We start from the raw sequence: 26,270 nt of genomic DNA, 5'->3' as shown, positions 1-26,270 counted from the left end.
TGAAAGGCCTGTATGGCCTGTCCTTGCACATCACTGCATAGAGTCTAGGTCTAGTTCTTGACACTCTGCTGTTATATTCCTCTGTGATGTCATCTCCCTAATGCTGTGTCCCATCCATGGGAATTCGTAGGTGGGGTTTTCTTTTCTTTTCTCTGTTTATTTATTTACTTTACATCCTGATTGCAGGCCCCCTCCTCTCAGTCCCCCTTCACACATCCCTTTCCTTCCCCCTCCTCCTCCTCTCTCCTTCTCCCCAGAGAAGGGAGAGGACCCCCATGGGTACCAACCCACCCTGGCACATTAAGTCACCGCAGGACTAGGTACATCTTTTCCCACTGAGGTCAGACAATGATGCCCAGGTAGGGGAACAGGATCTAAAGGTGGGCAACAGAGTCAGAGCTCACACTCCAGTTGCTAGGGAACCCACATGAAGGCCAAGCTGCATATCTGTTATACATATATGCAGGGGGCCTAAGACCAGTCCATGTATACTTTTTGGTTAGTGGTTCAGTCTCTGTGAGTTCCCATAGGTCCAGGTTCGTTGACTCTGTAGGTTTCCCTGTAGAGTCCTTGTGCCCTCTGGCTCCCTCAATCATTCCCCCAACTCTTCCATAAGACTCCCCGAGCTCTTCTATTGTTTGACTGTGGGTCTCTGCATCTGTTTCCATAATCTGCTGCATAAAGCCTCTCAGAGGAGTTATGCTAGGCTCCTGTCTACAAGCATAGCAGAGTTGCAGCAATAGTGTCAGGTATTGGTTCTCTTCCATGGGATGATGGGTCTCAAGTAGGACCAGGCTTTGCTTGTCCATTCCCTCAATATTTGCTTCATCTTTGTTCTGGCACATATTGTAGGCAGGGCAGATTTTGGCTTGAAAGTGAGTTGGTATCTTATCCCTCCACCAGAAGTTCTGCCTGGCTATAGGAAGTGGCCACTTCTAGCTCCGTATCCCTTGCTGCTAGGAGTTTCAGCTAGGGCAACCCCCATAGACTTCCTGGGGCCTCCCCTATCCCAGGTCTCTGGCATGTCCCAGAGATAATCCGCTCTGATTTCTGATTCCTGGACATCTCTCCCCGCTGCTCTCCCTACTCCTAATCCCCACCCCTGCTCCCCTCCCATCTCCCCTCCTACCCAGTCCTCTCCTTCCATCTACCTCCAATGACTATTTTATGTCCCCTTTTGAGTGAAATTCAAGCATCATCCGTTGGGCTCTCCTTGTTACTTAGCTCCTTTTGGATTATAGAATGGCTATTCTGTACTTTATGGCTAATATCCACTTATATGTGAGTATATTCCATGTGTGCCTTTCTGCATCTGGGTTACCTCACTTGAGATGATATTTTCTAATTTCTATCAATTTGCCTGAAATTTTCATGATGTCTTTGTTTTTAATGGCTGAGTAGTATTCCATTGTGTAAATGTACCACAGTTTCTATATCCATTCTTCAGCTGAGGGACATCTAGGTTGTTTCCAGATTCTGGCTATTATGAATAAAGCTGACTAGGAACACAGCTGAACAAGAGCCCTTGTTGCATGGTGGACTATCTTTTGGGTATATTTGTAGGAGTAGTATAGCTGGGTCTTGAGGTAGAATTGCTATCAATTTTCTGAGAAACTGCCAGATTGATTTCCAAAGTGGTTGTACAAATTTGGGTTTCTCTTTTCACAAAGAGAAATTCTCATTCTGGTCTTCATTTCTGTGATAAACTTCTCTTTTGCCAGTGGAGCTCAGATTACAGGCTGACTCTTATAAGTTAAAATCTCTGTGTGGTATCAAGTGAATGGGCATCTACTTTCAGCATTAGCTGAACTGAGAATCGTTCTTTTCTCTGTCTTTGGTTCAAATTTTATTTCTCCTAAAGTAAGATGTAAGAAATTTCTAGATGGCAGAACCTAAAAAACCACATTGTCTCAAAACATTATTACACAATTACTCCATATTACCATGTGGTTTTCAGTCCTCCGTGGAATTTTAATCTTTTTGATATTTCTAGCAGATTGCGAGGTCTTAGGGGAGAGCAATTATAGAGACTTAGGCATCAGAGTCAATGGAGAAATGGCTCTGTTTCTTTTTTAAAATGTCCTCGAGTGAGAAATGATTGACAGGATAGACATCTGAGTAGAATTCTATGTGCTTCACTTGTGGTGGGTTCCGGTATGTGTCCTTTATTCTTCAGCATCAAGGAAAAGAACTATCCAGAACAACTTCAGACTGACAGGACTCTTGTGAGTTGGCAAGAATTATATGTTCCATGTACTGAAAAAAAATCAAATAGGAAGCTATCAGGGAAGGATGTCCAGAATAATTAATAATCTGTTCATTTTTATACTTTTTTCCAAAGCCAAAGACAACTATTAATTCTGTCATAAGTATTTTTTTATTTTTTTATTTTTTATTTTTTTGAGACAGGGTTTCCTCTGTGTAGCCTTGACTGTCCTGGACTTGTCATAAGTATTATAACATTGAAAAAGTGACTGGAGATTTTTCTAGAACAACATAGTAAGTGGTTGTTTGGAGGAAATGTTTGTGAAGCAAGTTCAGAAAGGGAAATACCACATTGGTCTGGTTTAGGAAGCATGCTCTACCCATTCAATGGGTACTGGTTTGGGGGGTTTTTTGTTTGTTTGTTTTGTTTTGTTTTGTTGCTCAGCTCCAAAAGGCAATAACATGTCTGCACACTGAATGCAGATTGCATTTCTGAGTTTCACAGCTCTTTTTTCCCCCTTTTCTTTTCTTTTCTTTTTTTTTTTTTTTTTTTATCATGGCCACCCTGGGAAGACTGAGAGATAATGCCAATTCATCTTTATAAAACCTACCTACTTCTCCAAACTCTTGAGATAATTAGTGAGGAGTCCACACAGTGATCATTTATGGAGATGCCTTCTTTAAGTTTGTGTTTTGGTGAATGCCCCATGACTCAGAACGAGAGGTAAGAACAGAGAACGGTAGGGGGACAGATTGGCTTCCTGGCAGGTGAGTTCACAACTGTCCTTCATCTCTGCCTCCTAGATCATCCTTCCTCGGTTCACTGCAGAAGCCTCTGCTCCTTGGTGACGTGTTCATGCCGTCTGCCATAGAGTATATTTTAAATTTATCTGGACAATGTATCACTAGAGAGTTAAGGGTCCTTCCCATGGTAAGAATAATATTAGTAGATACCTTGTGGACAGGATGAAGAGATTTAGCTGGACTTTGAAGTCATGATAGATCCAGAGTTTAAGTCTTAAATGCTTGAAGAGTTTACTTTGTTCTATGAAGAACACACTGATTTTTTTTTTTTTTTTTAAAGAATGAGATTGGAGATGGAGAATTGATGCTGTGGGTGAGGGTGAAACTAGGAGTCTCAGTGGGAGTGGAGAGGAGGAGAGAAGTGGGAAGAAGAACATGGAGATGCTGTCTTGATGAAAGGTATCCATTCTGCCATCGGGGTGACAAATGCAAAATCAAGCGTGACCCTTGTATTTTGGGAACTTAAGATCTGCAGACAGGCCAGGTGCTGGAGATATGAAGACAGGGTCTCTTTCCACAGCCTCCACAAAGCAACAATTCTGGAGCTACAGGCTGGGACTCTATCAGGATATTGGGGAAATTCTCATGCCGGGATGGACTTAAATTATTCAGCGTGGCTTGATTCACTATCTTCCTCTTTTTCCCTTTTATTCAATTGTCTTTCTCTCAATTGAGATATTGAGGAAACTAATTGCATTCAGGACACTGCCTAGTGAGCATGGTACATGAATAAATTACACAAACCAGGTGATATTAGAATTATCAGCTAAGATCTGGGTGCACTCCACTCATAAGAGGGGTGCCTTGCCAGAGACTGTGAGATACCCCACGGGAAAACCTCAGATTCTTCTCTCAGCATTTTTAGATGGGCCCTCCCAATATTTGTCTTCCAGGTTATTTCTACTGCTGTCATAATGGTTCATTTTTCTTCAACCTATTTCTTTCTTTTCATAAATTACTATCTCCAGGCAAGCCCCAGCTCTCAGTATCACTGTTTCTATAAAAGTAGAAACAATGACACCTACAGATCTTTCTACAAAGTAGTAACACCATAAGCAAAAAATGCTCATGCAGTGATGTTAATTGCGGTGTTGTTTGTAATACATTTGTGAAGAAGTTACATGTTGATCAGCTGGGCAATTAGGTAAATAAAAAGTGTTATACTTATTTAATAGCATGCTCTGCTGCCATTAGAAAAAAGTACATGAAAGAATATGTACTGACTTGACAAAAAAACACATGCAAGAGAAAAGCAAGCTGTATAGCAACAAATATACCAAGATCTTTTTTTATAAAAAAAAATATATAGTTAGTTTTATAGATTAAACATAAATGGATTCTTTCATATATATGCTCAGATAAAATACAAAAATTATCAAGAAAAAAAATTAAAATGTGAACAGTGGTTTATGCCAAGGAAAAGGCTGAATTCATTTATTTATTTTTAATTTAAATTTACTTGTGTCTTTCTGTGGAAACCAGAAAACAACTTTTGGAGATTGATTCTCTCTGCCTATAATATGGGTCCCAAGGATTAAACTTCATTTGTCAGGCCAGTTGTTAGGCAAATGTCTTTATCCATTGAGCTGTCTCACTAGCCCACATGGGGTTTTCATCTCTTCCTTTACACACACACACACACACACACACACACACACACACACACAGTGGAATCATGAACACAACTTTTTATTATTATGATTATTATTTACAAATATTTTCTTTTTTCTCTTATACACAAGCCTCCCAAAATCATGCCATCCTAAGAAAGTCATAGAATCTTAGCATAAATTACCATTCACTGCAGATATTGGTGAGTATGAAAGAAGTATAGCTATCAAATGGGCTCTGCAGAAGCAGACAATGCTCCCTACTGCACAGGATGAGTGTAGGGAGGGGTAAAAGGAAGTATCAGGTTACTCCAATGATTGAGTTTTCTCTGAAAGGTAGCAAACTCACTTCAATCATCTTTATCTCCCCCCCCCCGCAACCCCCATGTTATTAAGATGCCTATAAACCCTAGGATTGGGAACACCCAACACCTGTCTCCCAACGGCATCTTGAGTCAGAACTTTCTAGTGATTTCACAGAAACCCCCAAACTCCAATTACTGATTCACAGAATATATTCACTGTAACTACTTTGCATGTAATGATCATGGACAAGTGATTCATCTGATGGGTTATCAGGGCTGGTTTAAGCAAAGTAATACTGTCTGATCATTATCCTTGAGCTCAAGTCCACCGTTCTTCATCTTTGAAGGGTCAAGACTGACTGCTTGAGGCCTTTTTCAAGTCACTGAATCGAGAAGAGGAAGCTACCAGAATAAAATGAGCCACCACTAAAGATTCTTTCTTCCATCCCTCTCCGCTGCCCTGCCACCCCCTTCCCCTCCCAACATTTCCAAAGAGTATTTACACAGAGTTTTATGAGTGCCTGCAGACAATAACATCGAGTGAGGCAGAGCCTTGCCTACGGAAGGCAGCCATATAGTTAAGCCCAAGCATGAAAGATGGAATGACCCTATTGGCAACCCTTGCACTCTGCCACAAACAAATGGGGTAAGGAATGTGGGCCATGCTTAGTTTGCCGGAAGATCCCTCCATCGTCCATCTTCTCCTTCCCTGATTTGTGTGTGTTTTGTTAAAAAGTGGGTCTCATTATGCTTTTCAGAAAGCTGACAAGAAGCAAGCTGAAAATTAAAAATGGGTGCCAGGAGATTTTACAGGAGTCTAAATAAACAGGCAGGCAGGAAAGACGTGTGGCAGGCTAGGGTTTCAGGCTAGTGGTCAGAGCGAGTTAACAGACATCCGTGTAACAGAAGGTTGTGTTTGTTTTCTCTGTCCCTGCTCTAGCAAATTTATTGGGTTATCTGTCTTATTTTGACACTCGGGTGTTTAAGGTTTCTGTTGAAGGTGTCTAAAGACATAAAAGAATTATTGTACAGTTTATATTTCTTTTTTTTTTTTTTTTTTTTGTTAAAGAATACTTTGAGTTTATTGTGAAGGGATTTTATTTTAGAGCAGAAAAGAACATTTCCATACTCTGCACATGCCAAAAAGAGAAGTCTCATGAAAAGAAAGTTTTAGCACAAGATTATATGGAAAATGTAGATAACATTAGTAGATATGATACTGACTAGCATTACCATTAGAAAAAAGTGTGAGAGTCATTCTAAAAACAAATAGATATTGTACTGCATTCTTATATTTGGTGGCTATGTAGACCCATTATTTGTAAGTTGTAGTTCATATAATATGAGTTTAGGACTAGGATTTCTTCCTGATCTTTTGGATACAGTTTACATTTCTGGCAGAAGCTTTGGCATGGGTTGTCTGAAAAACTCCTATCTGCCAGCAAATCCACAGCAAAGGCTGTGCAGAATTGTGTTTTCATAGAAGTTCTGAGAATCTCTTGTGAAAAGCAGCAAGAATAAAGAGCATTATTTAAAAAAAAATAGTCATATTGCTTTGACATCTAGTGAAGTGCCACATTCTTCCATTGCTCTATTTTCCTGTCTTAGATGCCAGAGAAGGGATGTTACCTGTGTCATAGAGAGGCAGAAGACAGTGTTTTCGTCAGTAGAGCTCACAGTCAACACAAACTGACCAGATACATTTTGATTTTTGTAGACGGGTCAGGGATGCACAGGGGCCGAGTAAAGGCTAGATGTCATGATAATGCATACATAGTCACACGTTAATTCTTATATAGTTGTTTGTAGAAACCTGACAGTCATATTGACGTTTTGATGACCACTGCACCAAGCCACCTGTGAACCACGGTGTTATATTTCTTCTTTTCAGAATTCCGACTCTGAAATCATTTTACTTACTCAAGCTCTACTTCTGTTCTTTAAGAGGGAAGAGTTGCTTGTGGAGCAATTTAAGCTAGTCTCTGTTCACTCACTTACAGACTCATTCACTGGAACGGCATTCAGTAAATATTCACATATGTAGTGGTTGACGCGTGGGAATTGTACATGGGAGAAAAGTAAGACCCACAGTCCGTAGCTAAAGCAAATGTGTCCCGTCTAGTTTCTTCCAGGTCCTGTGAAAGACAAGCTGGTTGGCACCATTAACTCTCAAGATACTGGTGATCAATACCAAGTCAAAGCAAGGAAAAAGAAAACAAAAAGGAACCTTATTTTCTTTCCCTGAGGAAATGTTTTTAAAGCAGCTAGGCAATTTGAACATACTCCTGACTCTCTCTTTGTTCAGCCTTCCTTCTCTTTGGTGTCTTTTTTTTTTTTTTTTTTTTCCTTTTTCTCTATGGCCTCAGATTTGAGTATAGCCGTTGGCAGAAATATAGTCCCTGCTACTCATAATGTTTTGACAAAAGGTTCATATCCAGGCCGTTGGCTGGGTTCTTCCTTGGGTTCCTTCCCTTTTCATCACCTATGCTGGCATGTCTTCTTCATTTATTGCATTATTACTAAAAAATTGTGTACGAGTAAAGTAAGAGTTTTGGAAGCAGCAGATCTGAACTTGATGGGGTTATGGAGTTGGCATATGAGCACATGCTTACACGTGAGCACACACTTGCATGGAGCACCATGACTCCTGGCTCTGGCAGGTGATTCAGACAGACAGCATTAGCTAAAGCTGCAGACCCAGGGTGGGGCCCAGATCTGAACCCACAAGCATGAATTTTAAAGTGCTTGACTGGAGAAATGTGTTACTGAATTTGCAGAACTTATTGGGTGAAATATGGCTCAGAGCTGCTCACCACAGGCCATGAGTAAGAGGCAAACAGTGGAGACCCGTCCAGGGCCAAGGACAAGACAGCCCTGCAAGGCATTGGTAAACACTTGCCTCCAACACCGCACAGTGGATGAATTCCAAATATGCCTCCTTCGGTGGGTCGAGGAGAGGAAAGGGGTTTCACAGCTATGCTTCAGGAAGAGCATATGGGGCTCTGTCTGTCCCCAGGATCAGTGTGGCCCTAGAGTCCCTGGAGACTCTAGCCAGGAATTGGAAGCAAACTGCTCCTAGAGTCTGTCCACCTTAATAGTATTTACCTCTTACGTGGGTCAGATGCAGAATCTTCATAAGCATCTTCTCTACCAATCTCTGTATCTGAATGTATTTCCTCAGAGCACAGTGAAGAACCCATGTCCACAATCATGTTTCAGTCCTGGAAATGGAACTGCCTCCAGGAACTTTGTGTAGATGGTACCCACTTCCTCCAAGACCATCTGAGCCAGATGTTTAGATGCCCAAAGACCACTGGTGTCCCTCTAAATATCTTGTTGCTAGCTTTCATGATAAGACCTCACATATTTGTCCCAGTGTCTGAGCATCCATCAGCTTGACCTGATCCCAAGTGGTTTTACTGATGTCACAGAAAACATCGTATACCCTGAGACCCTCTGAGTTCTGCTAGAGAGAGTTGTCCCATGCCTATGACCATGGACTTGGATGAGTGTTGCCTTGGAGACTCCCTACTTGCTGCTGTTCTTCCTGTCCTAAATCACTGCTTCCGAGTGACCATGCTCAGCCTCTGTGGGAACCATATCTCCATGTCCACTCCAAAGGACCTGTTCTGCCTCACATAGGTTGACACACCTGAGCCCGGAGCTGTATCCTGTCCCCTGCAGATCTATAGTTACTGTCTTTACAGAGTGAGTTGCCTGGTACTGTTCTGAGCTCGCGGACACACTCAGAATCAGAAGTCAGCTGAAGATGGCCTTGTTCATTGTTGACTGCTGCCTTTGATGTGCCAGCCGACACAGTGTTTGGCTTGCTTTGCCTTTGCTACTTCCAAATGCAGTAAGTGGAGGAGCTGGGGATGTGAATGGCCTCTAGGGGATTTATGTGAGTGCTCACAGAGAGTAGCTGTGAAGAAGCAGGCTGGAGTAGAGGAAAAGGTTTGGTATTTTCAATTTTAGACCTGCTGCAAGGTAACAAGAAACTTTTCTATTCTAAGTAATAACTTTTGTACAACTTAACCTTTTACTAAGTCACCTTGTCCTCTGTGGCTATGGAGAGACAGTGGTGATGATGATGATGATGATGATGATGATGATGAGGATGATGATGATGATGATGATGATGATGAGGATGATGAGGATGATGATGATAACCACACAGACCTTTTGGATAATGACATCCTAGTGCCTTCAGATGAGTGAGAAGGGATAGTCCCTTGAGAAGTAAGTGTAGAGAGCTGAGGTTGCTGAGAGCTGATAGGTAGTGCGGCCATTATGCAAGGCCCTCAGAAAGGGGAAAGACAACAATTGGGATGTAAAGTGAATAAACAAATTGAAAAAAAATTATATAAACTACTGTTGATTATATGTTATTACTATTATTATTTATTACTACTTTATACCCATTGGGAGGAATTGCACTTAATAACTGTTAGCACACTGGTCTATATTCGTCATTTTACCACTAGAAGATGTCAAATCTAACCCTCACCCAGCTATGTCCAGCTGTGCCTTTGTCAGTTACAGCCACCAGGATACCCTCTACCACATTACTGGGTCAGCATGTCCCACTCTTTGTTTGACTGCCTACATCACAAGATGCAGGAGTCGAGTGAAAAGCGTTCATTCTCTGCCTACAAATCTAGAGGGGGGGGAGCCCAAAGTGTCCAGGAACACCTGAGTCAGCTTCCATAGCTAGAAATGTGGCAGTTTAACGCCGAATAAAGGCCTGCTCAATGGCTTGTGAATCAAATTAAATTCTGAACAAACAACTCTCTAGCCGCATCCCAGTAGTTCTGAATCAATGCGGGTGATTTACGGCTCCTTGGGGTTCCATTCTGTGTGCAATGTGCTGGGATTTCCACACGCAGCTACCATTTACCACTAATGAGCACCGTGAGTTGGTCCCAGGGTGCCTGCGAGGAAGGCAGCACGTGGTTTTAGGCAGTATCCCAGGCCTTCTGTGCTGAAAGCGTTTCTTGGATGGGTCAGGAACTGGACCTGGCAGGATGAGTTGTTCATGCCAGGCGCTAAGAGCCTCGAATCTGCTTCTCCCAGAAGCACCAGTGCCTTTTAATTTAACGGTTCTCTGGTGTGTGAGAACGGTTTGGGGCAAATTTGGCTCCAACCTCAGCAACATTGCTTCAGACGGGAGTTGTACAGGGCCAGAGGCTTTTGGCTTCCTGCATTTCCTTTGTTACTAACTGATAAAAGCAAGTCTTAGGAGAAGAAAAAAATTCTTAGTCTGGCATCTGACACACAGGCAGTTCCACAGATACGTGTGCAACAAACAGTGGGTAGAGATACACATGTGTCTCTTAAGGCAAGTGTTTGTGACTCATCGGGGGAACTCCTGATAGTTCAGGAGGATGCCAGCTGGAGAGGAGAGACTGTCGTAAAGCGACCTTTTCCACTGCTTTCTGGATGTCAGCCCATGCTCTCTCAATTTAACTTCATTCACTGCTCACGATTATCCTTTTAAAGATGGCATTGTCACTCCCATTTTATAGATAAGTAAAAAGTGAACCAAGGCGCAGAGAGCCACTGGTCACACAGGTAGTGCTGTCTTTGTAGTTCAAGGCTCCTGGGGGCTGAGACCAGCATTCACTATAGTATTGGGAATTGTCTTCGGCTACTTGCATCTGCTCTTTACCATCCACTCCCCAACTGTTAAAAGACCATTTGTACTTCCAAAAATACATGACCAACAAAGATTTGTTTTTTCGGCCTCTGAGTTCTCAGCTTCCGTGGTAATCGAAATGTAGAAGGAAATTCATTCACACAATTGGTTTCAGACCAGAGAGTGGGAAGTGACTGAGGCAGGAAATGTGGGTTGAGTGAAGACAGGGTTCCATGCTGTTCTGGAAGCAGATCTGTGTGATTTTGAAGTGAAAGTGGAAAGGAAGAAAAGGAAGGTACCATAGATAAGTCTTCAACCTGAACTGAAACCATCCCTGAGGTGAAAACTTGAGTCTCAGCCATTCAGGGAAGGCTCTTCTTGTGGACACAGATGTGTCACTTGCTCTCTTCAAGGGGCGAGGCCAGGGTGCACAACAACAGACTAACGAGAACCCTGAAGAAGAGATTTTGTAAGTGAACCTCAATGTCCTGAAGAAGATGGCGCTCATAGGGCAAGGGAGTCCCCGTCACAGACCAGGATGTCTGACTCCTAAAATCCTGGGCACCATGTGAGGCCCTCTATTCTTGTTTGTTTTCCCCAGTAGGATGCCTTCCAAGCAGAGGTGGCGTTCAGGTCTTTGTAAAGTTCCACAAGCATCGATTCCCCACATCAGAGTCTATAAGTAAAATAAGAGTAAAACATTTTAGGTTCTGTTTTCAAACTCAGCTAGCATTTCAGGGATTGGAGTTCACAGGGAAAAGACAGCCGCCTGTTTTAAAATTGTATTTAAGATAGTTCCTCCGAAAGTATTAAGTGAGACTGGAGCCTCCTGGGGAGACAAGTGGCTGTTAAAACCTGAAGCTGTAGTATGACTTTTTTTTTTTTTTTTTTTTTTTTTTAATGAATGAGTGCCATATGGATTGCATTACTCATATATGAAAAAAATTCAAGTGGCAAAGCACATTTGACAGTTTTACTGAGCCTGTTATTTGGAAAACAATTCCAAGATGCCTTAGAAGTCTCAAATGGAGCTGAATTTAGCTCTCTCTCTCTCTCTCTGTGTGTGTGTGTGTGTGTGTGTGTGTCTTATTACATATCAAATCTAGGATGAAAAAAAAGATGTCTGATTTTCCTGCATTTTGAGGGCTTCCGAGATAAATGTGACCAAACAATATACACGCCAGCCTCCTGCAGAATCATGGATGTACAGCTCAGAGTGGCTTGCTTCCCGTCCTTTGGTCCTTTATCTCCCTCCTTCTTGCTTTGTTTTGGTATGAGTTTTGACAGATGGGCTAAACTCTTGACTCTTACCCTTGTTCCCCAATTTTGAATTCAGTTATTGTCAATGCTGAATGTCTTAGTTACTGCTCTATTGCTGTGAAGAGACACCACAGCCAGGGCAACTTACAAAAGGAAGCACTGAATGAGGGGCTGTTGTTTCAGAGGGTTAGTCCGTGATATTTCCAGTGGGGACTGTGGCAGGCATGGCGCTGAAGCAGTAGCTCAGAGCTTACACTTTGTCCACAGCACATGACAGAAACAGTGAAACAGGGCCTGGTGAGGCTTTTTGAAACCTCAAAGTTTTCCTCCAGTGACATAGCTACTTCAACAAAGCTACACCTTTAATCCTTCCTAAACAGTCTACCAACTAGGAACCAAACACACAAAGATATAGGCCTATGGGGGCTATTATTATTCAAACTGCCACACTGAATGAGTCAAGTTCTCTGAAAAATAACCCATGGTCAGGTGAATGTATATACATTATGATTCTTGGGGCTATCTGTCATTTAGGTTGTAGGGCTGTGGAGAAATCCCAACTCTTTCAAAATCTGGTTACTGTTTAAATATAGGCAGCTCTAAAAATATTTTAGACTTATTGAACAATGAATAATTTGTGGAGCTACCCAAGGGAAATAAAAAAAAACCTTTTTTTTTTTTTTTTAGAGAGAGAGAAACTCTGTGTAGCCCTGGCTGTCTTGGAACTTAATCTACAGACCAGGCTGGCCTTGAAATAGGAGATCCTTTATTGGTAGTTACTGTTAAATAGGACATGACCATTGACTGATTGGTGACCAGGTGACATGAGGCAATGTAGGAGGAATGAGACCTGCCTTGAGCAGGAACAAAGCCCACCTGGCAACATACATTTGAGGAAGGGGCCTTTATGTAGAGTCAGACTGAGACTTGCCTGGGCATGACCAGAGACTGACTGCCCAGAGACTGGTGATGTCACTATGGGCACCAAGGAAGAGGAGCTACAGCAGAAGCTCATAGTTTGGGAGCCAATAGGACACTAGAAGAGGGGTATCAAGGTTTGCCCTATCTCTGCAATAAAGGATTTGGCTTCTGCCACTTGCCTGACTCCCAGAGTCTGTGTCCTTGACTCTGTGCCAGCTCACCCTTATGCCCAAGGGTTCTGGGACTGGGCCCCAGCAACAAGGCTCTTCGACCCCCACATCTACTAAAAAATATCAAGTCCCAAATACAGAAAAACATTTCAAGCCTATTCAGGAATTCTTGACAGATACTATGATGTATTGGATGTTAAAGGTATCACTTGAGATGTTTAAGCCTTTTCTGTCAAGTGGCAGGACCTGAACTGAGGTCTTCTAACTCCAACTTTAATGCATTCTCTATAAAAGTCCTAGACTTCTTGACTGCACAAGATACCCAAGAGGAGTTTATGATGCAGAGACACCATATGGTTAATGTTTGAAATCCACCATCAGCTTACTTCACGTGTGCTCCTTTTATAATAGATTTCATTACTCTGAGTTATTCACTTACAAACACAGTACTGAATAGGGTTGCTAACACAAAACATGTAAGTTATTCTTTGTGGGCGGCCTGTGGGATATTCAAGGACACTTTTGAAATACTTGTGTGCTTTATATCCCAGCATCATGGCTGTGTGATATGTGACTCCATTTGTGCTCACATTTGGTAGTGAGAGAGACATCCCTTTTTGTTGCTTGATAAAGTACCATGATCAAAAGCAAATTAAAGAAGAAAAGCTTATTTTGTGTTATGGTTCAGAAGGATAGTCCAACATGGCAGGGAAGACATGGCATGTGAGCAGGACTTGGCAGCTGGCTGGTCACATTTTATCAGCACACAGGAGGGAGAGAGTGAGCAGGAACTTGATAAGGCAATAACCCCCCAAATTCTACTTCCAATGAAAAGCTGCTTCTCCGAAAGGTTCAGCATCCTCCCCAAACAGCACTACTCATCAGGGGCAAAGCATTTGAATGTTGGACCCCGCTATTTCCAGCATTTCTGGATAGCCTCTAAGTTTGGTATAAAATGAAAGACTCCCTTTCTCAGCTGGGTTCCCTCTTTGTCTGATGTGGGGAACCCCAGAAATTTTGAGGAACAGTCACATAGCCCTTAGGAGAATTATAAACCCAACCCAACAGGATAAGAAACCTGTTTAGGAAGTACCAGGGGATTCCTGGAACCACCCACCTTATGCTAATGAAATATCTTGGTGTTCTGGCTTTCAACCAAAGACCTTTAACCGTATCTGGAGTTCTTCCCTCACCCATAGGATAATTAAGTACTGTGTTCCCCCTCTTTTTGATTTAATTTTTTACACATTTTTTATTGAAAAATAAAATAATTCATATTACATCTCATTTACTATCCCATCCCATGCATCCTCCCATTCCTCCCTCCCTCCCGCTTTCACCTCATTCCCCTTCCCTATGACTGTGACTGAGGGGGACCTCCTCCCCCTGAATATGATGCTAGGGTATCAAGTCTCTTCTTGGTAGTCTGCTATCCTTCCTCCGAGTGCCATTGGGCTTCCCCATTAAGGGGACATGGCCAAATATGAGGCACCAGAGTTTGTGTGAAGGTCAGTCCCCAGTCTCCACTTAACTGTGGAGAATGTTCTGTCCCTTGGCTAGATCTGGGTAGGGGTTTGATGATGACTGCACGTATTGTCCTTGGTTGGTGCCTTAGATCGAGCAGAACCCCTGGGCCCAGATCCGCCCATCATAGTGTTCTTCTTGTAGGTTTCTAGGGCCCTCTGGATCCATCTATTTCCCGTTCTCCTATATTTTTCTCACCTAGAGTGGCAGGAAAGGTGTTCCCCCCCTCTTATGATAGGATTGTGGTACTGTATGTAAAACAAGTAACCCTAGCGCCTCTAGCAGCAGGGAATCAAACACTTTCACCTTCAACTCCTCCCACTGCCCAAGGTTTATCATTCCCCATTTCACACCAAATAAAGGGGCCAGCATGATCTGTTTCACCAAAAATCATCTGATACTCTCCATTTATTCTGGGGAAAGAAGGGTCCCCTTCTCCCATCAATAATTCATTGCTGGACCTCTGGGGCTTGGCTGCTTCTGTGACTCACCAGGATGTCGGTGTGGCTCACTGTTGCCATCTTTCTAGTGGTAACCCACCCACTTCAGTGCCTGTCTGCTGAATGGAGTGTTCCAGAAGCAGCCATTGTGTCTGCCTACCCAGACAAAAACCAGGCTCCTGCCTCTGCCTCTGCCTTTCTTGGTTTCGAAGCTCCAAGTGAGCCTCCATTACAGGCTACACATAAAGCAGCCACCAATTTACCCATGCCAGGCTGGATCCTTGATGCCACTGTAGGGGCAACATTAATGCCATAGTCTATATGTAATGTATATTCTGCAATTAATGCTGTGGTCTTTGAGAACTTGTCCTCCAGGTGACTTCACTTCTTCCTGCATTCCGGGAAAGACCAGGCACTGCCATAAACTTGACCTGCCAGCAGTCTCCAGAAATTCCACTGGAGCTATTAGATACAATTAACTCCCAATGTTCCTCTGAGATTAAAAAAAACAAAAACAAAAACAAAAACCTTCCCCTCCAGACTCAGTCTCCACTCAACCTGCCAAAAGATCGACATTCCTGTGACCCACGGCTTCCCTGAAGATCAAGCCTCCCCCCCCAACCTGCCTGAGTCGACATTCCTGTGACCCACAACCCCCACTTCCCTTTATGAATCCACTGCTCTGATGCAGGAAGGATTGTAATCTGAGGCTTGAGCTTTGTAAGACAGGACCCTGTGTATGTTGCATCGGTATTGAGTCCTGGAGGTCATTTTGGGGGGGTCTCACGATCCGGGTGATCTCAGTATTACACTGAGCGATCTGGGTATAACACCACTTAGCTTGGGTTTCCAAGCCCTGCACCTTTGATGCTGAGCTTCCTGGCAGAGTGCCTGACAAAGCCCAGGCTCCTACCACATGTAGAATGACATTTGAATACATGAGCCTGTGGGGAAACATTTCTCCATTCAAACTAGAGCATCCCTCTTAGCATAAGCACACCCCTCTACCAGCCATCCTCAATATGTCCATCACCTTTGCTTACCCATAATGTAGGGAAAAGGTTTGTTAGAAGGTATTAAGTGTAGCATGGGCAGGGAAAGCATTGGAGCTGGAGTTAAAGAGCTGGGTTCAGGTCCTGCCACTGAAATGCCTTAAACTCCAGGGAGATCCTGTCTTTTTGTTTCAGTACGATGGCCAAGGAAGTACATGCTTCTGGCAGTGCCCTGACTCCCTATATTTCTGAATTACTGCAGTAATTCTGGATCCTTTGGAGTGAGGTCAGACCTGGAGAGCAAAGCAATGACTAATTTGTGGTAGTTTTGGGCTTAAAGGTTTCTCTTTTCTTGGGAGAAAAACTGATAATTAAGAAAAGTGGCCTAGAGAGGAGTTCAGCAGTCCCTTGATGAGCCTGCCTTCCAAAGAGCCACGGGCCTTAGGTGCCTACCTCCCACTGTCCAAACTCTTGGCACATCAGCAGCATTCCAGAGCAGCTTTGGCGAGAGAGGGACGTGGTCCAAGTGTGGTTCTGTGGCCCGCCCCAGAAATGCAAACAATCAAGTATTGACTGTTCCATAGGAGAAGGGTAGGAAACTTCAGGGTCTCCTTTTTCGGCAGTGTGTGTGTGTGTGTGTGTGTGTGTGTGTGTGTGTGTGTGTGTGTTCGTTCATGTGTTCCTTTTTTCAGAACCCCCACTTCACCATGCTCTACTCATTAATCCTTTTTCTAGAAGGCAAAGCCTTTCCCTCTCTTCCTGTGACTGCTCTGGGCCCTCCTGTATATTCAAACTGAGGTGCTGACCCCACCTAAGGATGGGCAGCAGAAGGCGGCAGGTGAAGAGGATGTGGAGCCTGGAGCATTGAAGTTTTGGCGATTAAAGTTCTTCCTCTGCGGAGGAGGGGTACAAGGGGTGGGGTGCAGGAAGTATGTTAAGGGGGTTGGAAGGAAGATGAAGTTAAGTGATGCCATTAATCATGAGCCCTTGACTCATCAGTTTGTTCTTGAATAAAGAAGCCCAGGACACTGTGATTAAAAAAAAAAAAAAAAAAAAAAAAAAAAAAAAAAAAAGTGGTCTAACTGAGTCTAAGGTAGGTTCCAGAGAGTGGAAGTAAGTGTTAAGTGTGGCATAGCTGGCTTCCTGTGCCATTGCGGCCATCCCACTGATTTTGTGGACTGAATTCGTTACTTCTCTGTTGCTGTGATAGAATTCATGGCCAAATATAAATAAAAGGGGGAGTTTAATTTGTGTCTGGCTGCCTCTCCACTTCCTGGATGCCACCATTTTGATCACTGTGTCTTTTAGAAACTTTCTTTAACTGGCTTAACTTACGCACCTCTGCTTCACGTTCCCACAGTAACATGAAGCCTAACGCTTTGGATTTACTTGTTCTGCAATATGAATTTATATATAAGCTTGACTTCTTGGATACCAGGATCACTCCTCTCTGTATACCCTATGCTCAGACCAGTGCGCAGGTCACAGGAGTGCCTTGAGAAATGTTCAGTTCACAGCTGAGAAGGAGGCGATGTAGCCAAATAGCCATCCCAGTTACCAATAGCCAAAAAAAAAAAAAAAAATAGTGTTCTTCCCTTATGATATTTCAAAATATGCCTTGCTCTGGAAAAAGAAAACAAGCACATTCTCAGAGCATGGAAACCTAGGAATACATTTTAGAATTTGAAGCATGATGCTTTATCCACAGAAAAACAAAAGCCATCTGACGTTCATACCCTTCACAAAGCCACTTAGTTGGAGCACATCTTTTTCAGCCTCATTCACATAGTTACAGGTTTGGGGGCAGTTGCAGCTCTTATGTGGTTCTTACTTAAGAGAACACGTACTTGTTTATTAAGCCCCTTCCATGTCCCAGACACAGTGACAGGTTCTGTGTATCTTATTTCAGCTAACACATACATGACTTTATGCTCATGTTAGAATTGCTATCTTTATGTTGCAGATAACATAGTACAAGATAAGCAAAGTGATAGTTTATTGAGTGGCAGAAACAACATTTGAACTGACATTTGGCTGAGTAATTGAAAATTCAAATTTTAAGTACTTTGTATTTCATCTGGTCACATTTCTTAGAACAAATTTATTAGAGTTCACAATTAATAGTCCTTGGTGAATTAATTTCCCCAATGATGAATACTGTGTAGGTAGTCTTCCCTCTCTGGCTGTAGTTTCTTGGAAGCCTCTCTGTGTTTTATCTTCCTGACCTTGGGCTCCAGGGTTGGGTGTATGGCGGCTTCTGAACAGATGCCTGATTATCAGATAAATGGATATAGTCACTGGCATTTTAGCTTTTCTTGAAACCCACATTGTGTGATGCTTGCAAACTTACAAAAGGCAGATGGTTTCTTATCCCGGAATATGAGGAGATGGTGAGTTCTTGGAAAGCAGACAGACTGGTGGAGAAGCAGTTAGTGCCTGCACCCGTGTAAGCAACAGAAAACCTCCTTTCTGCAGATAAGAACTCGGTGAATCACTTTGGAAATCTGATATCTGAATAGCCATAGACTTTGCAGGCTGGTCCAGTCAAGACTCAGGGCTGCAAGCAAAATTAATTAATGTATAGCTCTGGGCTTTCTTGGAAAAATTCAAAGGGAACGGAAAGGAGTCTAGTCGCACTTTTGATAAGTCACCTCTGGTTTTATCATCTCTATAAAGTTATTCTCATCTCTATTAATCTCTAAGTCTACGTTCTCAAAGCGTTATGTGAAATTCTACTGGCCTCTTTAACCTAGGGCTTCTTTTGGTGTCTCCTTCTGAAATCCCCGGAGCTTTCTTTGTTGCAAGGATTCTGGTCTGTGGTTCTCTCGTCTCCATCACACTGGTCCTCTCTTCCTCACCCTTGGCAGAAGATTTCTTCAGCTAGGTTTTTTCTTTTTTAAATGGTAATTCTACTGGAAACATTTTGCTAAAGCAACCTGGACAATCCTGAATATGCTTTGAAGTTGTTACAGTTTAGCCTCAAGGTCTCCTCTTCCTCAGCTTAGAGCGGAGTGCTTCTGCAGCTTCAGCAAGCCTGGCAGGTCTTCTGCTCGTGGCCCCCGTGGCTCTTCTGACCCTGTCCTCATTGCTTTCAGTTTTCCTGGGCACCATCCCTTTCTTGGCACTGTGATGTCCCCTTCTGCTTCTATGGACTTGGGCCTCCATAGCCTCTTGTTCCATTTACTGACCCCTGTTCTCTTCACCTTAGACCCCTCCAGTTTATCTGGAAAGTTTCCCCTCAAAACAGGAGACATTCAAATAAGAATTTACCTTAGTACGTTAGACTAACGTGTATATCCAGATACTCCCGGTAAGTGTTTGTTTTTAAATAGGCCCTCTGACCTACTTGAGACCTGCAATCTCTTGAAGTGGACATTGTGGGTTAAGATGTTATGCTACCGTTGAGTGGAGAGTGAGATCTGACTCTCACACGAACTCTGGTGCCCCTTTTCTGACCACGACCCCTGGATGGGGAGGCCTGGCGGCACTCAGAGGAAGGATAGCAAGTTACCAAGAAGAGACTCGATATTCTAAGAGCATATATAGGGGGAGGAAGTCTCCCTCAATCACAGACATAGGGGAGGGGAGAAGGGGGGAAGTGGGAGGGAGGGAAGAATGGGAGGAAACAGGGGAAGGGCTAACAATCGAGATGTAATATGAATAAAATAATAAAATGGGGAAAAAAAAACAATTTGTACTCATCAGTGTACACAGATGAATGATATTTGTTATAACATAGAATTTTCCAGATTAAAATCAATATATTTTTAATGAAAAAAAAAAAGATGTTATGCTACCATTTGATCCACCTGACTCAGAGTCAAGTCGGCTTTTATGATGCAGACAAGTGGTGCACCCAACTATGCACAGAACAATAACGGAAGTAAAGGAAACAGAACTAAATTCTTGTGTTTCGAGGAAGAAATTAAAGATAATTCTTATAACCCTGTTTATTATCCTAAGCACTTGAAATATTAAGACCAATGGATAATTTAGAAAAATTGCATGTTAGCCTTGCAACTGCAATTCATAATGTTTAATTGTTAGATTCACAGCTTTTCACTTAGAAAGATGAAGAAGATATGATTTCTCTTGTAAGCCGTGTTCCATATTGAAGACTGTATGATGTGTATGTGTATGTGTGTGTACATGTGTGACTGTGTGTGACAGGGTCTTGTTATTTGGTTGGCGTCACACTCTAGTGGTTCCTGTTTCAATTTCACAAGTACTTGAATTACGTGCCTGTGCCAGAAAACCCAGCTTCAAAGTTTGATTATTAAAAATATTCATTTAATTTTATAGGCTTGGGTGTTTTGCATGCATATATGTCTACCTACCACATGTGCACGCGGAGTCCAGGGAGGTCATAATGGGCACCAGATGTCTTATGAGGTTAAAATTTAAACTTGCGTTCTTAGCAGGTACATGCCTTAATTTTTAAAGTCCCATTTACTGAAGAGCTAATTCTTTCTCTATTGAGCAGTCTTAGCAACCATGTTGAAAATCAATTGGCCACAGACATAGTCATTTGTTTCAAGGCTCATTTACATAGTAAATGTTGCTTTATACTACAGGTATATTTTGAGATATTGGGAAACAGGGCTTCTGACAATTCTAAGCTAAGGTTGTGATTAATCAACTTTTACCACATGGTTATAATGTAGCTCAAGAGTCAGGTCAGTTATAACTACTCTACTTTAGAGAGCAAGTCTTCCGATGAACTGAGACTGGCATTATAATTTTACGCTAACAATAACAGGAATGCTAGGCAATTCCCTACTTGTATGAATATTAGCATTTTAAAACACAAGGCCCGATGGTAAATACTAGGTTAATCTTTCATGGCCTGAGTCTGTTCCACTGGTAATACTGGAAATGGCACACCTCTTTGAAGACCAGTGTGTCAGTTAAATAATAATAGTTCCCATGGGCTCATATATCTGAATGCTTAATCCCCAGAGAGCGGCACTATTTGAAAGGATTCGAAGAGTTAGGAGGTGTGGCCTTGTTGGAGGAAGTGTTTCACTGGATTCAAAAGCCCTTGTCAAGCCTAGAGACCCTTCCTGCTGTTTGCACATCTGGATGTAGAACTCTCATCCACTGCTTGCTGCAGCACCATATCTGCCCGCATGCCTCTATGCTCCCTGCCGTGAGGACTGTTGTATGACCCTAGTGGCCCTTCATCCATAAAAATACAGATACCAGGTCCTCTTAATATTTCAAAGCATAGGCCTTAGCTGGGCAGACTCTCAACGAGCTCATCTAAGTTAACCCAACCACATAGCCCCATCTAGCCATGAGGCTAGCTATGTCTTCCAGGCCCCTAATCATGTCTGGCTCCTCTCATGTCTCCTGGTGAAAGGGCCTTTTCTCTTTCTTCTTCCCAGTGTTCGTGTCTTTCTCCTAGAAAGTCCTGCCGTCCACTTCCCTCTCTGCCCTACTATAGGTTGTTAGCAACATTTATTATCCAATCTGGGACAATTTGGGAGGCAAGGTTCACACAGCATCATCCCGAATATGTGACAATCTACCCACAACACAACAAGGATCCTGGGGACAAGCAACAGACACTTGAACACGTAGAAGCTCCAACAGAGGATAATGGACTAAACCTCTGAAATGGTAAGCAAGCTTCAACTAACTCCGTTTTAAAATAAAAGTTGCTATGGTCATGGTGTTTTGTTGTTGTTGTTTGTTTGTTTTTGTTTTTGTTTTTCACAGCAATAGAACAGTGACTAAACCAACCTGCTTCTCTAAATTCTATTAGCTGATGGTTTGAAAAAGAATGGTTCCTCTAAGTCATAGATTTAAACAGTTGGTCACCAGGAAGTAGCACTCTTTGAAGGGATTTGGAAGTCTGGCCTTATTGGAGGAGGTGTGGCCTTCTTCGAGGAAGTGTGTCACTGGGGGTGGGCTTTGAGGTTCCAGAAGCCCAAGCCAGCCCCCAGTGGTTCTCTCTCTCATCCTGCTGCCTGCAGACCTGGATGTAGAACTCTCAGCTACCCCTCCAAAACCACATGCCACCATGTTTCCTGCCATGCTGAAATAATGGCCCCAATTAAATGATTTTCTTTATAAGAATTAACTTGGTCATGGTGTCTCTTCACAGCAATGAACACTAAGACAATAATCCTCCTAGGGGGTCACCGTGTTCCACCATTATCACAGCCCCTTGAGACTATAACCTCTCTGCCACTCTATTGTTACACTTTCATTGTCCAGAAGAATTTCTAAGCTCAACATATGTTTGTTGAATAAATGAGTTATTTGGGCTGTAATGCCTGAAAAAAACAAAAAAAAACAAAAAACAAAAAAAACACACCATGCGCACTTGAAAAATTTATTCATTAAGAACTTTGTGTTCATACTGGCTAATGTAACTATGGTCCTAGCCTTGTGTCACACACTTTACGTCTATCATTCCATTGGTAGTTTATGAAGAAAAACAGGTTTAATATGTATGTTGTTTGACAATATTTGTGCCCTGGTTAGGACTTAATCAGGGCCATATCTCCGACTGGTAGAGCCAAGGATGAAATTGGTTTCTCTACTTTATGATCCACATTCTATAACTAGGCTAAAGTTTAAAAAATATCTTGCAACTAGTGTCTATTTGAATCAATTTAATATCAATTCACATTTGAAAAAAAGCATAAAAATGAAAAGATTTTGCGTGCGGATTCTTATACCCATGCAGAGCTAAGATTATAAAGTCTGTCTGTGACTGGGATAAGAGTTGGCTCCATATGTTCCTTTAACCTGGAATAACAAACATGGTAGCAACCAGGCACCCCCAGCAGCCTGCCCTCAAGGACCCCTGGACAGCAGGGTATGTCATCACCAGGTGCCAAGTTGTGACACATTCCCACTGTTACCAGGAGTCACATATCCTTGTTACAGGGTATTTGATCCCAGTGTGATCCCTGAGACTGTGAGTTGTAGAAACCTGTCTTTTGTTTAGCCCTTTTGGTTGAGCCCTACCCGAACCTTTAAGCCAAGAACTTCCTGTTTAGTGTAAACAGGATTAAGGTGTGGTCCAGCCAGCCCTAACACACACTTCTAATGCAAGAGCTGTCTGTACACAGGATTTAATAACGTTAACCCTAGGTCAAGAGGCAGAGCAAGAAACCAGCTGACAGTCATACCCCACTCTCCACTCAACTGTGGAGAATGTTCTGTCCATTGACTAGATCTGGGTAGGGGTTTAAAATTTACCACCTGTATTGTCACACGAACTCTGGTGCCTCATATTTGACCATGTCCCCTGGAGGGGGAGACCTGAGGGCACTCAGAGGAAGGATAGCAGGTTACCAAGAAGAGACTTGATACCCTATGAGCATATACAGGGGGAGGCAATCCCCCTCAGGAACAGTCATAGGGGAGGGGAGTAAGGGGAAAATGGGAGGGAGGGAAGAATGGGAGGATACAAGGGATGGGATAACCATTGAAATGTAACAAGAATAAATTAATAAAAAAGTAAAAAAAAAAGAAACCAGCTGACAGATTAAAAAGTAGGAGGAGCTTTGAATTGAGGGGTATGTAAGACAGCATGTAGAAGGGGCTTTAGCTTTTTATCTTGAGTTTTTTGTTTTTTGGTGTTTTTGTTTGTTTTTGGGGGGTTGTTTTGCTTTTTGTTTTTTGGGTTTTTTTGTTTGTTTGTTTGTTTGTTTTTTGCCTCTTTGCCTTAGTTCCGTAGCTCCTCGGTTCCTTGGCCTTTGGCTTTTTGGGCTTTGAGCTAGCAAGCCTTTGGCCTTGGATTTTTTGGCCTTTTCCTCCTGGGCTGTCAGCTGAACTAATGAGCCTTTGGGGCCTTTTCCTTCTGGGATGTGAGCTGAGTAGGAAGGTCAGCTTGGTGCTTTCTCTGACTCTCTGAGCCAGAAGGTATTCACACCAGCATCTGGCTCCTGAGTCTTTACTGGTAAAATAGAATGATTTGGGAATTTTCTATTGAAACAACATATCTTCCCTACGCACAGTATTCTGCTAGAAAAAAGCAATGCCTCTTCTCCCCACTCTCTTTTTCCCTCCACCCCCACCCAGAGGCAGCCTCTGTATAATCCTCTAACCCAGTAAACAGATCTCACGAGACATCTGTTGCATGGTGTGACTTTGTGACATCCATTGCTTAGATCATAACAATAAAAAGGTTCCAAGAAGCAGGTGATTTTATTGCACCTTTAAGGGCGGTAAGATTTGACATCCCCCCTTGCCAATCGGCAAAGGGACACCTTGTTGGTGGAGTTGTTCTTATTTCAGTCAGGGGCAGAGCAGATAGCAGACCTTTGTTCATCCCAGTTTGATGCCTGGCTTGGTGGCCAAAGCTATTTTATGCCTAGGACTCATAAAAATCATTTCAAAGTAAATCAAATCCAGGCAGCACAGCGCTAGAGGAGGAAGACAGACAGAGACCTGTGTTCTGCCATGCCATGTTGTGTGGGCAGGGAAAAGATTGCTAAAGATATGCCCTCTGCTCTATGGCAGGAGCTGGCCATAGACACACACAGCCCTACCTACCGCCAGGGTGGAGAAAGACAGACAGAGACCTACCCCCCCAATCATCCTACCTATAGACCTGCCTTCCAGCTTGCAGCCACTCCTCTCAGTGAGGTAGGTAGATTTCACTCAGGGGCCTGCCAGTCCCCAGACCAGCCTGCAGTGGGGCCAGCCTGCAACAAGAGCCACTACAGTGTTTTAATATGTGGTGGTCAGATACGAGAGAAAAGGAAGTAGAACAGATTGAGCATTAGGAGGAGAGATAGAACTAAAGACTCAAGGGTGGAGAGGAGTAGCCTGTTGTAAGTGGCTATCCCAGCTACCTAGGCCCATGGTGAGGTTCTAGCCTAAGCTGCCTCTGAGAGCCATGTCTGGGTCTGTGACTATGCAGTGGCAGGGGTCAGTATTGATGTCAGTAGTTCATATTAACACTACAGAGCATAGTAGTGACCACGCGAATGTCTAAGGGCTGTGTAGAAGAACTGGTCCTGCCCCACTCTTTACTGGCTATGGCAGCACTCTGGAGAGCTGGCTCCACCTTTCACCAGAAACAGCAGAGAGCCCTCTTGGGGAAAGTAGACCTAGCCCTGGTTGGGGAGGAGCAGTTGAGCCAGTCCCAAGGTTGTGAACAAGAAAGAAATGGCCCTGCTACTCCTCTGCAGGGTGCAGGGGTGGTGCCCTCCCTATTCCTTGCCACCTGTGGTAGTCAGGAGAGCTGGCCCTGATGTCATGAAAGCAGGAAAGCTAACTCTGTCTCCTCACTGGCTGTAGCACTTGAGAGAGTGGGCCCTATACCTTGCCTTGGCAACACAGTATAGCTGGCCCTGATGGCAAAGGCACAGGTGGAACCATTCCCTAGGTGTGAGAGCAGGAGAGCTGGCCCAGCTTCTCAAAGGCTGTAGCACTTGGGAGAGTAGACCCTGTGCTTCCGCTGGGCAGCACAGTAGAAATGGCTCTAGAGGTATGAGTGGGTGTGGCTGACCAGCCCTTGGGACCATGAGAGCAGGAGAGCTGACTCTGCCTCCTGCTGGTGGTGGAATGGAATGGCCTAGCCAGAGCAGTGTTGGAGAGCTCATCTTGGTGCTGCTGTTAAGGGAGAACCAGCCGATTTACCAGCTCAGCTACCAGGACCAGATTAAGGACTCTTGAGTTGGCCCACCGAAATCCTGTATCAAGCGTGAATGGTTGGGAGGTGTGTAAGGGCCAGTTCTGCTGATCCAAAGCTACAGGATCTCCATGACACAGGGCAACAAGAATTAACCAGGAGTCCCAGTGAGGATCAAATATTGATGGTGTCACAGTAGTCAGAGGTCTGGAGCCAGACCAATGACTTCATTGCAATGAACATTTGCAAGTGAAGATGTATGTGCAGAGCGATACACTGTGGGGGGCACACTGTGGTACACTACAGCTTTCATGCTTTGTGTGTGTGTGTGTTTATTTGGGGGAGTGGTTGTAAGGACCAAGGGCAGATATGAGGGGGCGGGAAGATGAGCAAGACTGGAGTGTATGATGTAAAAAAAGACTTGATAGACAAGGAAGCAGGTCATTCTGAGTGTAGCTGTTAAGTTTTACACCAAGTAGCTATGTCTTAAGTATCATCTTAGTGATGACATTTTGGGCACTTTATACAAAACCAAACGACTCAGGACTAGAACGGCCAAGGGCTTCTGCACGAGGGCACCAGTCAATTTGGGGCCATGGGGCTTCACTTTGCCTTACTCAAAGAATCACAGGTGTCCTTGAGAAATTAGCAGTTTGAGGGGAAAAGTTAGACACTTGTGAGACAATTATCTCAATTTGTTTGGGCACTGCCTACCAAGGGATCAAAGCCGACTGTGGTTGGTTTATTTATCCATGGCAGGGCCTGCTCTTACCACTTCCTCCAGAGAAGCATGGCTTCGATGGGGC

The 26,270-nt window shown here is 43.4% G+C and overlaps 1 non-coding gene across 1 annotated transcript; it reads left to right on the top strand.

The window, feature by feature from the left end:
* Nucleotides 1-24,067: 24,067 nt before the first annotated feature.
* LOC127207613 (small nucleolar RNA SNORA48) lies at nucleotides 24,068-24,211 on the top strand. Its single transcript, XR_007832941.1, has one exon. It is a non-coding gene; the product is annotated as a small nucleolar RNA SNORA48 (small nucleolar RNA).
* Nucleotides 24,212-26,270: the final 2,059 nt, after the last annotated feature.

This window comes from Acomys russatus, chromosome 2, assembly GCF_903995435.1.
Source record: "Acomys russatus chromosome 2, mAcoRus1.1, whole genome shotgun sequence".
In the NCBI taxonomy this organism is placed as follows: Eukaryota; Metazoa; Chordata; class Mammalia; order Rodentia; family Muridae; genus Acomys; species Acomys russatus.
The sequence above is the reverse complement of the archived record's forward strand: the minus strand, read 5'-3'. Positions and strand labels throughout refer to the sequence as shown.